The following is a 14,688-nucleotide window of genomic DNA, read 5'->3' as shown; positions in this document are numbered from 1 at the left end:
CCGTGTCCCCTGCATCGGCAGGTGGACTCTCAACCACTGTGCCACCAGGGAAGCCCTGTAATACGTTTTAAGAGAGTATCCAGAGCAGGGGTAATGGGAACGGTAAAGGGTGATCTCATTTGTTCACCAGGGAAGGTTTAGAGCTGGATGGCAAATACCTGGCATGTGTACCACCACCCAAAGCAGAACCGATAGCTGATCACGGTGCTTTTTTTTGGTTAGGCCACAAGCTGCCTCAGCATCCTTCCCAACACAGTAGTGCTCCTCCAGGCAGCCACTACTAACTGGTTAGAGTCGGTACATTAGGTGAAACCTACTTGCCATCCCTTGTTGGGATAGACATTCTGGGTGTAGAACTCAATGGCAGACAGAATGCCTGAATGAGGAGAAAAGTGTGATCACAGATAACTTGGAGGCTTCTGACTTGGGTGCCTGAATGGAAAATGATATTATTGATTGTGATAGAAATGGAGAAGCAGGGTGGGAGGGAAAACCATGAATTTTGTTTTGCACATCCTTAGATCTGAAGTTCAGCAGGGCATCCAAGAGTAAAGGCTGAGATGGAAATATGGATCTGAGCCCAGGAGAGATCCAAACTGGAGCTGTGATTAAAGAGTGTCACTGACGCTTGGAAAGTGAATGGCACCTCCCAGATTGGAGAGAAGACAGAGGGGGCTGAGGACAGAACCCTGGGAACACCAGTGGCTTGGCAGTATAAGGAGAAAGAAGAGAGCACCGTCTGGTAGGGCAGAACGTTCGCAGATGGAGGTAGTTGGGGTGTTAGGTCCTGGGAGAGGACCACGATGCCAGAGCCACGATGGAGCTGCGATGAGGATTCGTAATGGTGGGATCCTTGTTGCCAACCTTGAGAGAGCATTTCAGTAGAGTGGGGTGGACGGAAACCAACTTACATGATTTGCTAGCTGAAAAGAAGGTGAGGAATATAAAACTATTCTGTCAAGATGTTTGGAGGCAGGGTAAAAGGGAAGAACCAGAGCACGTTGCTGACAGGGAAGAAGGTGGATGAGATTGATGTTGGAGAGGGGAAGCAGCTGGGATACAAGGAGGCAAAAGGGACAAATTAAGAACAGGGAGAATTTCCTCTTGGAAAGATAAGCACTTATCACAGAGTGTAATTTACATCTATTGGTGTGATTCTGATCACCAGTCCAAGGCTCTGTCTTTTTGCGGTCATTACTTTATCCCCAGTGCCCAGGGAAACATCAGGCACTGGGACTTCCCTGGTGGCGCAGTGGTTAAGAAACCGCCTGCCAATGCAGGGCACATGGGTTCAAGCCCTGGTCCGGGAAGATCCCACATGCCGCGGAGCAACGAAGCCCGTGCGCCACAACTACTGAGCCTGTGCTCTAGAGCCTGCAAGCCACAACTACTGAACCCGTGCGCCACAACTACTGAAGCCCGTGTGCCTAGAGCCCGTGCTGCACAACAAGAGAAGTCACCGCAGTGAGAAGCCCCTGCACTGCAACAAAGAGTAGCCCCCGCTTGCTGCAACTAGAGAAAGCCCACGCACAGCAACGAAGACCCAACGCAGCCAAAAGTAAATAAGATTAATTAAAAAATAAATGAAAATAAAAATGGTCTTAAAAAAAAAAACACCACCAGGCACTGAATGAATACGTGTTGAATAAAGTGAATAAATGGTTAAATAGCATCCCCTTTTCTTAGACATGAAGGAAGGAGTCACTAGGACTAATATTCTTGATAGCAAGGGGTGGAGACAATCTTTTTTTTTGTTTTTTTTTTCAGAGAGAGCAGCAGCTAGGGTGCATTTATTTCCTCCTGAGCCTGGCAGGCTGGGAGCAGAATACAGACAAAGGCACTAGGGCATGTGACCTGTTATGGCCTGGAGTTCAGCTGCCTGGGTGGTAACTGGGTGGGTGTGCCAGGGTGTGTGGGGACTGGAGTGATCCTCCCAGAACTGAGAGAAGGGCCCTTGGGGTGTGCAAGCAACACAAATGTTGGGCTTGGCACAGATGCAAGAGAGGGGTTATGGAGTAGATGTGAGATGGGTGTGCTGGGGCAGGGTGTGTTGAAGCATGTTGGGCCCTGGCTGTTGACTGAGAATCCGGGTGCCAAGGGCTGGGAGAACAGAAAGGCCTGTGGGTCAGCAGGAGCCATGAAGATGTGACTGCAAACAGGATCAGCCCTGGGGGAGACTGAAGAGTCCAAGGTGACTCCTACAGCGAGGCGATGAGGGGGCAGGTCTGCGACTCCCGTTCAGGAATACATGGTCAGCTGCAGCCACTCCTGGGTGTTCACCTGGGTTTGTCCAGTGCCATCTTTGTCAAGAGATTTGAAGGCGCGGAACATGGCATCCAGTCTGACCAGGCAGCTGATGAAGTTGTCAAAATCCGTGTTCCCTCCCTCATCCGAGTAGCGTCGGATGGTCATGTTGTAGAGATGCTCATTCAGGCGGAATCCTGCTGCCTCAAAGGCCCCTGGGAGCTCACTGCTGCCAGTGGTCCCTGAACAGTCAATGTCAAACTGTTTGTATATGGCCTGCCACTTTTTGATGTTGTTCCACAAGTCCGTGAATTCCTTGAAGCCTAGCTTGCCGGTCGTGTCACTATCCATAATGGCCACCATGCTGCGACATGTGTCAATGCCAAAACCATCAGTCTTCAGATCAGGATGTCGGGTCACGACTTTGTTGAGAATGTTCATGAGTTCTGTGGCACTGACCTCCATGTCCTCTCCAGCCAGCTGGGCAAAGAGCCTCCGGAAATGCCGGGCCTTCTCACTCTCATTGGCCTGGATGTTGGAGTATTGGGTGCGAGGGGGCGGGGGCTCTGGGTTGTACTGCGCAGACGCCTCACCCATTCTGTTCTTACCGGACAAGCCTCTTCCTCCAGGCCCCGAGACAGTCTTTTTTAACTGGTGATAAAGAAGGTGGTGAAGAGTGCAGGTGTGGGCAGAGAAACTGGTCGTCCAGTTATGATCAAATCCACCAGAATTCATATAAAAGCTATACCAGAATTTTCACTCTTAAAGACAAAGAAAGAAAGGCAACAGTCAATATTTCCTTTAGAAATACACACTAAAAGTGATGTGACTAAGTATTTCTAAAGCTCAGTGACTAATGATGGATATGGTACTTCCTTTATACTTTTCTTTCAAGAGATAACACCCAGACAAACATAGAATAACCAGCTTTGTCTTCTAGCATTTCTCTGATAGGTGGAAACTTTCTAAAATAAATACAGGTGCACTATTTTTTCAAATGTAAGTGCGATCAGGTCTGGGAAAAAGTGTTTCTTCCACTTGTGTCTTTTTTTCCCTTGGGGATTAAAAAAATTTTTTTCAGTGTTTTCCCTTTGACATAGCCTGTGAGGAAACAAAATTGCATAGCTTTTTTTAAAAAATAAATTTATTTATTTAATTTATTTATTTTTGGCTGTGTTGGATCTTCGTTGCTGCGCACAGGCTTTCTCTAGTTGTGGCGAGCGGGGGCTAATTTTTGTTGCGGTGTGCGGGCTTCTCATTGCGGTGGCTTCTCTAGTTGTGGAGCACGGGCTCTAGGCACAGGCTTCAGTAGTTCTGGCACGCGGGCTCAGTAGTTGTGGCTCACGGGCTCTAGAGCACAGGCTCAGTAGTTGTGGCGCACGGGCTTCGTTGCTCCATAGCATGTGGGATCTTCCTAGACCAGGGATCGAACCTGTGTCCCCTGCATTGGCAGGTGGATTCTCAACCACTGTGCCACCAGGGAAGCCCCAAAATTGCATAGCTTTTTGCCAAAAAAAATCATAATTCTTGCTGCTTCGTCATTATATTTGTACCTCCTTATAATTAAGATGAGGTTTGAAAAAAACATTTTTATTCCTTTAATGATACTATAGAGTCTATGTTATTCCTTCTGCTCTTTCTCATCTGCTTATCTTCTTTTTCGGAACAGTAGGCACTTTTACACGTCAGTAGTTTCCAGGTTACTGAGATCTTTAGACAGCTCTCTCTAACTGCGTCACTCCCCATTCCTCACCACCTCATTATATTTTCAACTGTCAGTGAACTCTGGGGCAGGAATCAGGTCTGCCACCCCAGGACACAGAACAGGCCCCAGGGCCTCAGATTTCCCACTTCTTGAAGAGACAGAACCCCTGTTTTTTTTATGGGGACTGTACAGGTTAGTTGCTAACTCCTTAATTCTCTCGAAACAGATTTGAGATTCTTAGAGGAAAGGTCTGAGTGAGGAAAATCCAATGTGGTTTTGAGTCGGAGGTCAGTTGGCCTTGTAGGAGCCCCCAGGGTGGGTCCTCGCAAAGCTGGATAAGAGGCAGATTCAGCCATCCCAAAGAAATGGGTCCCTCTGACCATCGTTCCCTAAAGCCAAAAACGTACGGAGTAGATGCGTTAATGTTTTGGGTTAGGTCCCTTTGGCTGTGTTTTAAAAGAGGATGTTTGGTGGTTCCTCATATTATCACAATGGCATCAAATCATGTGTTTCTGTGTTTGGACATCAGGGTACCTCCTATTCCTGGCTCAGTGGGTTTAGAGGTATGTGTCATGTGCCTAAGCATAAGAGCCTCTCTGGGGAATCCCTTCGTCTCCTGTTGCTACAGGTGAGTGTGTCCAAGCATTTAGAAATAGGGCGTCCTCACAGCTTAAGTGCATGTGAGGAAAACATAGATAGAACTCAAGCCCAGTAGCATGGTTTATTGGCTTGCATTGAGTTGGCAGTAGAGACTCTCATGACCCAGGAGACATGCTTCAGACAGGGACAGAGTCTTGCATCTGGGTAAAGCCCCTCAGGGCAGTTCAAAGCTCCAGACTTGAAGTCAAAGGGAGCCTCTGTGGTTGAATGGAAGCAGTGGACGGTCTGATGTTAGTCAAAGCCATATGAACTGTGGTTCAGTCCTCTGTGCACCTGGGCCTGGTAGGCAACAAGGCAGGAGGCCTGGGGGATTAGGGGCAAGAGATCCAGTTCCCATATTCATAAGAGCCTCAAATTTGGACTTCTGCACTACCTGCAAATGAGGTTATGAATTCAGACACAAAGCTGTAGTTACAGGAGGGAAAGAAGACAGTATTCATCATATAATTTTAATTTTAAATACACAAACATTAAAACTTACTATGACTTAAAATCTTATTTAGCCATTGTTCATTTTTTAAATATACTAGGAGCCTCAAAGATGGAATTGACCTGCCTTCACTCTGCTTTCTTGCTCTTACTAACAGGGGCTGTTAGTAAGTGTTGACTGAATAACTAGGAGGCAGGGAGTCTGAATAATACATGATTATGGACAGTTTACCAAGAGAAACAGTTCTACACCCTTTTCCTGGCAGTCATATATCTCCTGTTCGCCCCCCGAGAATGTACTGCTCCCAAGGGAACACGGCCAGCTGCTACCACTCCTGCCAGGGCTGCCAGAGCTGCAGTGAGCTCCACACAGAGCCCAACAGCTCTAGCACAAGACTCAGCTTCCTCCCAACCCCGGTTGCTCCTTGAATGGCTCCACCCATCTACTGAGCACCTTGGGTGGTGGGGAGACCAAGATATATCTGGAAGAGGGCACGTGAAAAGAGACATAATAATAGTGCAGGTTTCTCCCACTGCACGAGGGGAAACAAATCTCGTGATGATTTATAGTTCACGTTTTGCTGCAGAGCTGAGCTCTCAATGCCCTCCCTGCAAAGCCTTTGGGATGAAAGACGACACTAACGCTCATTTCTCCCTTGGCTGTTCACACATAGTCATTCGTTAAAGCCACACCTGAAGCCTTTCATCCAGAAATACATTTAGGTTAATGTATTCAGAGTATCAGTATAATCCTCCACAGAGCTTTGGTATTCAGGCTCTTTCAGTTAAACAGTGTAAGGCCCAGGACATCAAGAATCACCAGTCAAGATAGACGAACCAGCAGCAATATCCATGGAGTGATAGGAATGATAATCTCTTTTCAGTTCGATCCAACAAATGTTTATCTAGGCTTACTCTGTATAAGCACTGCCAGGTCTCAGGAGGAGAGAGAATTCGCTTCTTGTCCTCAGAGACATTGGGAGAAGTTTGGTGTCATTCACACTTCAGGCTTTGGAGTCCGATAGACCAGTGTGCAACAGTGCTTGGCAGAGAAACTGTCACATACAGGATCTGAGGAAAGGGTGTGGTTCCTTTTCTTTTTTTGCCAGAAGCTTTGCTCTCACCAGCCCTGTCAGGGACCGGCCTCCTGCCCCTGAGTCCCAATTCTTGGCTGGGCCCCTGCACTGTGTTGCCAGAGCTGGTGGAAGCCAGGCACCTTGTTGGCCCTCTGCTCAAGTCTGCTCCTTATAACTAGACACCATGTTCCTTGGGCTCTCCAGGATGCTTATCTGTGGCCAAAGCTGAACCTCCTTGATGCGGCCTGCCTGAATTTCTGGGATCCATCCCTGACCCGGCCTGTCATGAGACCAACTACATCTAGGCTATGTCAATTTTACTACTGAAAAACCTCTGATGCCCCAGCTCCAGGCAAATCAGTTTTCTTAAACCTCACCTTTGGTCATATCACACCTGTTCAGAAACTCTCAGTGACTCCCCATGACCTCTAAATTAAGATGAAATCTCAGCCTGAGGGTCTCGGTTTGGCATAATCTAGCCTAGCCCACCTCTTTAGTTTCATCTTTCTTCCCACCTGTGTGTAACATACCAGCCTTAGTGGCTCCACTCTTAGGGGACTAACTGCATTGCTTGAGTATGTTCTGATCCTTCCTTCCCGTGTCCTTTGCCCTTGCTAGACTTTGATGGGATTTCAACATAGGAAGATAGAGGGAGATGGAGGAAGATGGCTAAAGGGGGCAAGAGGAACATAGATGACATAGATCTGGGAGTGTATGGAGACCAGAGAGGAGATATGTTTGGTTACTGGATATTGGGCACTTACAATCCCAGAATTATAACCCTTAAAAAGGAAACTTAACGTATCATCTGGTCTACCCCTGGCCTTCATGCTGGAGAAATATTTTTGTTCTTATTCTACATATTAGACCACAAAAGCCCAGAGAGGTTAAAATGACATAAATGGAGGTAGGGAGAGAAATGTTTAGGCAGACAAATTGAGGGCATCCTATAGAAGCCTTTGATGCCAGGTTAAACAACTTGTACTAAATTCAGTCAATAATGGGGACTACTGACATCTTTCACTGGGGTAGTGACGTGATTAGAGCTCTGTGGGGGGCAGTGTTTCCAGACTGTGGGATATGATCCATTAGTGGCTCACAAATCCAATTTTGTGGGTCTCACGATAAAAAAAATATCAGAGTGCAGTATTGCTTTGTGTGTTTTGTATGTGTGTACTGGGTTGTGAGGTAAAATATATATATATTTTTTTAATTAATTTATTTATTATTTAAAAAAATTTTTTTGGCTGCATTGGGTCTTTGTTGCTGCACACGGGCTTTTCCCTAGTTGCAGTGAGTGGGGGCCACTCTTCATTGTGGTGCACGGGCTTCTCATTGCGGTGGCTTCTCTTGTTGTGGAGCATGGGTTCTAGGCGGGCGGGCTTCAGCAGTTGCGGCACAAGGGCTCAGTAGTTGTGGCTCGCGGGCTCTAGAGCGCAGGCTCAGTAGTTGTGGTACACGGACTTAGTTGCTCCACTGCATGTGGAGGGATCCTCCTGGAGCAGGGCTCGAACCCGGGTCCCCTGCATTGGCAGGCAGATTCTTTACCACTGCGCCACCCGGGAAGTCCCTAAAATTTATTTCTTATTGTGAGTCATGGCCAAAAAATTTTGAAAGCCTCAGAGTTAGGAAGACTAATCTGATGACAAATCAGAGACTGAATTAGGGGTGCGGAGGAGGAAACGGGAGGCTGTGAGTCTAGTTAGGATGCTCTTGTCATAGCCCAAGGGGGCAGTAAGAAGGACCTGAATGGGAAGGAGAAGCCATGGGAAGGGAGATGAGGGGAGGACGTGAGGTATTCTGTGAGGTGGGAATGTAAGGTCTCAGGATGTTGCATTGTGGGGGGCTCAGGGAGAGGGAAGAACCAGTCAGGGATGACTGAAAGTCATATGCTGGTACCCACAGCCAAGGGGGGAAGTTGGAAGAAGGGGCTGGTTTGAGTCCTAGCACAAAAGACTGATGGAGAGACACACAACCACCGTCAGGTACTGGATCAGTCAGGGTCCCAGCAGTAGTAGGAATCCACTGTCATGGTTCCAATGCAGAGACTGAAGGAAAGGAGGATTTCCAGAGCTATGCGCAGGCTTAAGGGAACCAACCTGGGATGATGAGGTGCCCAGAGATTAACCACGGAAGGAAGCCCAAACCTATAGGGCACCACTCCCAACTTCTCTTCCACTCTCTCATCCCTGAAACAAGTCCCTGACTGCCATTTGGTTTGTCGCTATCATTACTCCTAGTGCTATTATTTCTAGCCTCATCGTCACAACACGTAAATGTTTATTGAACCCTTACGCTGTGCCAAAGGCTCTACATTTGATTTAATCACATTTATGTCACGAGTTGTTTCTATCAATATTTCAGCTTTACAGATAAAGAAGTAGAAACTCAGGGACATTAAAAAAAAACTTGGCTAAAAGCAAAAGTAAAAATAAAAACAAAAAAACTTGGCCAAGACCACACAGTTAATAAGTGGCAGAGCTAGAGTATGAAGCCAGGCAGTCTGATTTCTTGATCACTGTTATTCACTGCAATGCACTCCTAATTATTGAGAAATAGAAGATAGCAAAGGTAGCAAATGACAGAGCAGTTGAGCAGCTTCCCTGGTGGCACAGTGGTTAAGAATCTGTCTGCCAATGCAGGAGACATGGGTTCGAGCCCTGGTTTGGGAAGATCCCACGTGCCGCTGAGCAACTAAGCCCGTGCGCCACAACTACTGAGCCTGCGCTTTAGAGCCTGTGAGCCACAACTACTGTGCCCGTGTGCTACAGCTACTGAAGCCTGCATGCCTAGAGCCTGTGCTCTGCAACAAGAGAAGCCACTGCAGTGAGAAGCCTGCGGCACCGCAACGAAGAGTAGCCCCCGCTCGCCGCAACTAGAGAAAGCCTGTGCGCAGCAAAGAAGACCCAACACAGCCAAAAATAAAAATTAATTAATAAATTAATTAAAAAAAAAACCCTTAGACTAAGTCACTGGTCATGTGGGACTTACTCTAAATTTGATACAAGTGGGACTAGGCAACTCGTGGTCCCTCTTTCCTAATTCCTTCTTCAAAACTCTAGTGGGACTTGTCAGTTTTTTTTTTTTTTGGCTGCGGAGAGCGGGGACTACTCTTTATTGCAGTGCACGGGCTTCTCATTGTGGTGGCTTCTCTTGTTGCAGAGCACAGTCTCTAGGCACGCGGGCTTCAGTAGTTGTGGCGCACGGGTTTCGTTGCTCCGCGGCATGTGGGATCTTCCCGGCCCAGGGCTCGAACCCGTGTTCCCTGCATTGGCAGGTGGATTCTTAACCACTGCCCCACCAGGGAAGCCCCTGTCAGTTAGGTTTTATCTAGAATATCATCCTTCCACTCACCCACCACCTACAGGGTCAGCTGCTAGAGTCATGATCTCCAGTTTTAGCTGGGAGCAGAACTGGGTTTCCCTAGTTGCCCGACCATGGATTCTGCAACCTCTTTCAGAACTTCCTCCTCGGTTTTTCCTCTGGTTAGGGCCTGCTGGTTGCCCTTTGGCCCTTCTTCTCTGCAATTGCTTGAATCAAGTCCAAGTTGGAAGCCCCGTGATTCCTCTCGGGCCGCAGGCTGGTGCACTGATTGTAGAGTTGCCCCCTTATGCTCCCTCTGCCCTCTTGCACTTCGAAGTCTTGCCTTTTCCCATGATCCAGTTCACATCACTGTGCAGGGTGCCTGAAGTGTGTGTTACCTAACCAAGTGTTACGGCTCGGTCTATCCTAAGTCCAGATTCACACAGTCCAAGCAACTCTGTGAGCCTCATTTTCCAGCGCTGAGTGGCCTCTGCTGAAATCCCAGGTCCTGTCTGTCTGCCATCCCCCTGTACCTCCAGCTGCCCCCAGCTGCCCACCATCCTGTACATCAGCCCCCTCTGGACCTCTCACGAGGTCCTCTTCTCACATCAGAAGGGCCTGATATCCTGCTCAGCTCACTGATCGGAGAGGCTTGTGCAGGATTAAGCAAGGCTCCCTCAGCTCACGCCAGCAACCCCGTGCTCTCCCCAAGCTGCCTTCTGATGACTCACTGCCCTCACGCCCATGCCTTGCCTCCCCACTTTATTTCAGGAAATGACTTTTGAGAACGGTCTCACTTTTTTTTTTTTTAAGAATAGAAAAATACTTCTCACTTACACAGAATAAGAACAGCAATCCCTAATGCTGTTAATAACACACACACACACACACACACACACACACACACACGTACACACACTCTCCAAAAGGGGCTTTCAAAAACCAGGCTTACATGGAAGGGGACTGGTAGGGTTCTCATGGTGAAAGTGGTAGAATATTAACTACCTTGTTTCCACTGCTCCCACAAATAGAGAAATCACTTCAAGCTGGATAGGAAAAGAACAAGGGTGGTCCAGAAGAATGTAAGCCTGAGATCAACTGCATGTCAAGAAGAGAAAATCCAGCTACTTTAAGGGCCATCAAGTTTCTATGTCCAGAAATATTTTGTCCCAGGATGTGGGTTGCACATTTTTAGTATTATAACTTTTTCAGACAAATCTTATATGAACCCTAATTTTTTTTAATGTTTAAATAATTTTTTTGTATACATTTAAAGTTAAAACTTATTTAACATTCACTTCTTATAAAGTTAATCTATGAGGAAAAATTATTGTCTTGATGAATACCAAATTTGGAACAATTAATATAGGTATGACCATTGCAATCTTACATAAGCTCAGCATTTAATTTACTTCTATACTTTTTTTTTTTTTTTTTTTTTTTTTGCGGTACGCGGGCCTCTCACTGTTGTGGCCTCTCCCGTTGCGGAGCACAGGCTCCGGACGCGCAGGCCCAGCGGCCATGGCCCACAGGCCCAGCCGCTCCGCGGCATGTGGGATCCTCCCGGACCGGGGCACGGACCCGTGTCCCCTGCATCGGCAGGCGGACTCTCAACCACTGCGCCACCAGGGAAGCCCGTGAGATCCATTTGGCTATCTCTGACTCTGAGAAAAGGCAGTGGTGATATCCACCTAGGGGTTGTGTGAGAAGAAGCCTGTCTTATTTTCAGCTAATTGGTCTTAGATTTGTGGGGCATCAATTTCCTGGGGAAAAAAAAAAATCAGACTGTTAAGCTTTTGGGGGCAAACCAGAGGAAATCATAGAATTAGCGATTTACAGATTCTCAGAATCTCTGGCCAAAAAAAAAAAAAAAAAGAGATGACAGAGAAAAAGAAATCACTGTGCTCTAGAGCTGTGCAGAAGGCCAAACACTGGATAATGGCCACAGAAGAGATATTAATGAATTACGTTTAAACATATGCTTCTCTTTGGAAAGGAATTGCTTAGGGAAAGCTTATGCCTTAATTTCTGCTACTGCTAAATGGGAAAACCTTGACTGATTTTACCTTAAATTCCTTTAACCTTAAACTCTTTTACCAGATTTAAAAAATTCAGACCTCCTTGCAAAAATGCAAACACATTTCTATCTCTAGATGGGCTGTAACAATAGCAGAAGACTTAAACAATAGTCAGTTTTATAAAAAGAGATGAAACCTGACCACAGTTCACACATTTCCCAATGATTTTCTGTTTGCTGCATCATATCTATGAGTCATCTGACACAAAACAGCTGTAAGGCCTCTCTGCTATAAGGACATGATGGTATAAGTTCCATGCTCTACCAGGAACTGCACCCCAGTTTGTGGTCTAGTCGATGACAGAATTTACATAACACGAGTTCCAGCCCACTAAGCCTACCCCACAGGGTGGCTACCCCTCCCCTCCTGCAGTCCCTGGAATGGCCATACTTTGGACTGGCTCCCGCCCCAGCAGGAAACACAGGCCTCTTGGCTGCTAGTGCCAGAGTGTTGCCTGGTTCCTGACCACACCCGTAGATTTGTTTGCTTTCTTTCATTTTGGGGAGGATCTTTTTATTTTTTTAATTTATTTTTAAAATTTCATTGAAATATAGTGTTGATTTACAATGTTGTGTTAATTTCTTCTGTACAGCAGAGTGACTCAGTTATACATATATATATTCTTTTTCATATTCTTTTCCATTATGGTTTGTCACAGGATATGGAATCTAGTTCCCTGTGCTATACAGTAGGACCTTGTTGTTTATCCATCTTATATATAACAGTTTGCATCTGCTAATCCCAGACTCCCAATCCTTCCCTTCCCCTCCCCCACCCCTTGGCAACCACAAGTCTGTTCTCTGTGTCTGTGAGTCTGTTTCTGTTTTATAGATATGTTCATTTGTGTTGTATTTTAGATTCCACATATACGTGATATCATATGGTATTTGTCTTTCTCTGTCTGACTTACTTCGCTTAGTATGATAATCTCTAGGTCCATCCATGTTGCTGCAAATGACATTATTTCATTCTTTTTAATGGCTGAGTAATATTCCACTGTATGTATGTGTGTATATATATATATATATATATATATATATATATATAATCACATCTTCTTTATCCATTCATCTGTCAGTGGACATTTAGTTTGTTGCCATGTCTTGGCTATTGTAAATAGTGCTGCTATGAACACAGTGGCACATGCATCTTTTCAAATTATATTTTGTCTGTCTATATGCCCAGGAGTGGGATTGCTGGATCATATGGCAACTCTATTTTTTAGTTTTTTGAGGAACCTCCATACTGTCCTCCATAGTGGCTGCACCAATTTACATTCCCACCAACAGTGTAAGAAGGTTCCCTTTTCTCTACACCCTCTCCAACATTGATTATTTGTAGACTTTTTAATGATGGCCAGTTTGACCTGTGTGAGGTAGTCACTACCTCATTGTAGTTTTGATTTGCATTTCTCTAGTAATTAGCGATGATGAGCATCTTTTCATGTGCCTATTTACCATCTGTATGTTTTCTTTGGAGAAATGTCTATTTAGGTCTTCTGCTCATTCTTTGATTGGGTCGTTTTTTTTGTTTTGTTATTGAATTTATGAGCTGTTTGTATATTTTGGAAATTAGGCCCTTGTTTGTCGCATCATTTGCAAATATTTTCTCCCATTCCATAGGTTGTCTTTTCATTTTGTTTATGCTTTCCTTTGCTGTGTAAAAGATTATAAGCTTAAAGAGGTCCCATTTGTTTATTTTTTGCTTTTATTTCTATTGCCTTGGGAGACTCACCTAAGAAAACATTGGTATGATTTATGTCAGGGAATGTTTTGCCTATGTTCTCTTCTAGGTGTTTTATGGCATCTTGTCTTATATTTAAGTCTTTAAGCCACTTTGAGTTTATTTTTGTGTATGCTGTGTGTGTTCTAACTTCATTGATTTACATGTGGCTGTCCAAGTTCCCCAGCACCACTTGGTAAAGAGGAATTTTTGTTTTGATACAATTTCAATTTTACAGAAAAATTACAAGAACAGTACAAGGAGCTCCTACAATCTTTGATCCATTTATTTGCATTCTTGCCTTATTTGCACTTGGGTGCACACACTCTCTCTCTCTCTCTCTCCTCCCACCCCTTCCTTCCCTCCCTCCCTTTTAAAAATGAGTTGGAGATGTGGTGCCCCTTTACTGCTAAATACTGCAGTGTGCATTTTCCAGGAAGACATTCTCTTACCACAGTTCAGTTAACACAATCAGGGAATTAAGCATTAATCCAATACTACTATCTATTTCATCAATTGTTCCCAAAATGTCCTTACTTTTTTTTTTTTCTCTCCAAGTCCAGGACCAAATCCAAGATCACACACAACATTTAGTTGTCAGATCTATTTATTTTCCTTTATTCTGGAACATTCCTTCAGCTTTTCTTTATGTTTCTTGACCCTAACATTTTAAAAGAGTACAGGCCAGTTATTTTGTAGAATGTCTTTCAATGTGAGTTTGTTTCATGTTTCCATGATTAGATTCAGGTTATGCATTTTTGGCAGGAATATCACAGAATTGTTGGTGTGTCCTTCTCCAAGTATCCCAATCCAAGGCACATGGTATTGGATATTGGTTTATATCAATATAGCGTTGTTAGGTTTGATTACTTGATTAAGTGCTTTCTGCCTTAATAATAACTGTGAAGTTATTATTTTTTCATTTGTAGTCAATAAGTAATTGGGGGGCATACTTTGCAACACTGTAATTGTACTTTTTTTTTTTTTGAGACTCATTCTTTTTTTTTTTTTAATTTTTTTGGCTGTGTTGGGTCTTCATTGCTGCGCACGGGCTTTCTCTAGTTGCAGTGAGCGGGGGCTACTCTTCGTTGCGGTGCACGGGCTTCTCATTGAGGTGGCTTCTCTTGTTGCGGAGCACCAGCTCTAGGCGCGTGGGCTTCAGTAGTTGTGGCGCATGGGCTTAGTTGCTCCATGGCATGTGGGATCTTCCCAGACCAGGGATTGAACCTGTGTTCCCTGCATTGACAGGCGGATTCTTAACCACTGTGCCATGAGGGAAGTCCAGTAATTATCTAATTTTCTGTCAAACTTTTCCCTATCAGTTTTCTACCTGTTATTTTGGTGTTCTACCAAATAGTGAAGTAGTGAAGAGGTTTCTCTTTACCTCCATTTATTTATTTGTTCATTTATTTATTTATATCAATATGGATTCTTCTTTTATTTAGTGGGGTATAATCCATTACAAATATTA

General features: G+C 45.0%; 1 pseudogene; it reads right to left on the bottom strand.

Moving 5' to 3' along the window:
• Positions 1–1,991: 1,991 nt before the first annotated feature.
• On the bottom strand, positions 1,992–2,846 carry LOC111173134 (calpain small subunit 1 pseudogene; annotated as a pseudogene).
• Between the last annotated feature and the right edge of the window lie 11,842 nt (positions 2,847–14,688).

The sequence above is a fragment of the Delphinapterus leucas genome, chromosome 2 (assembly GCF_059928025.1).
Source record: "Delphinapterus leucas isolate spDelLeu-1000000601 "Yukka" chromosome 2, BTC_Dleu_Yukka2, whole genome shotgun sequence".
NCBI lineage: Eukaryota > Metazoa > Chordata > Mammalia > Artiodactyla > Monodontidae > Delphinapterus > Delphinapterus leucas.
Note: the sequence above shows the minus strand (reverse complement) of the source record. Positions and strands in the feature narration are given on the sequence as shown.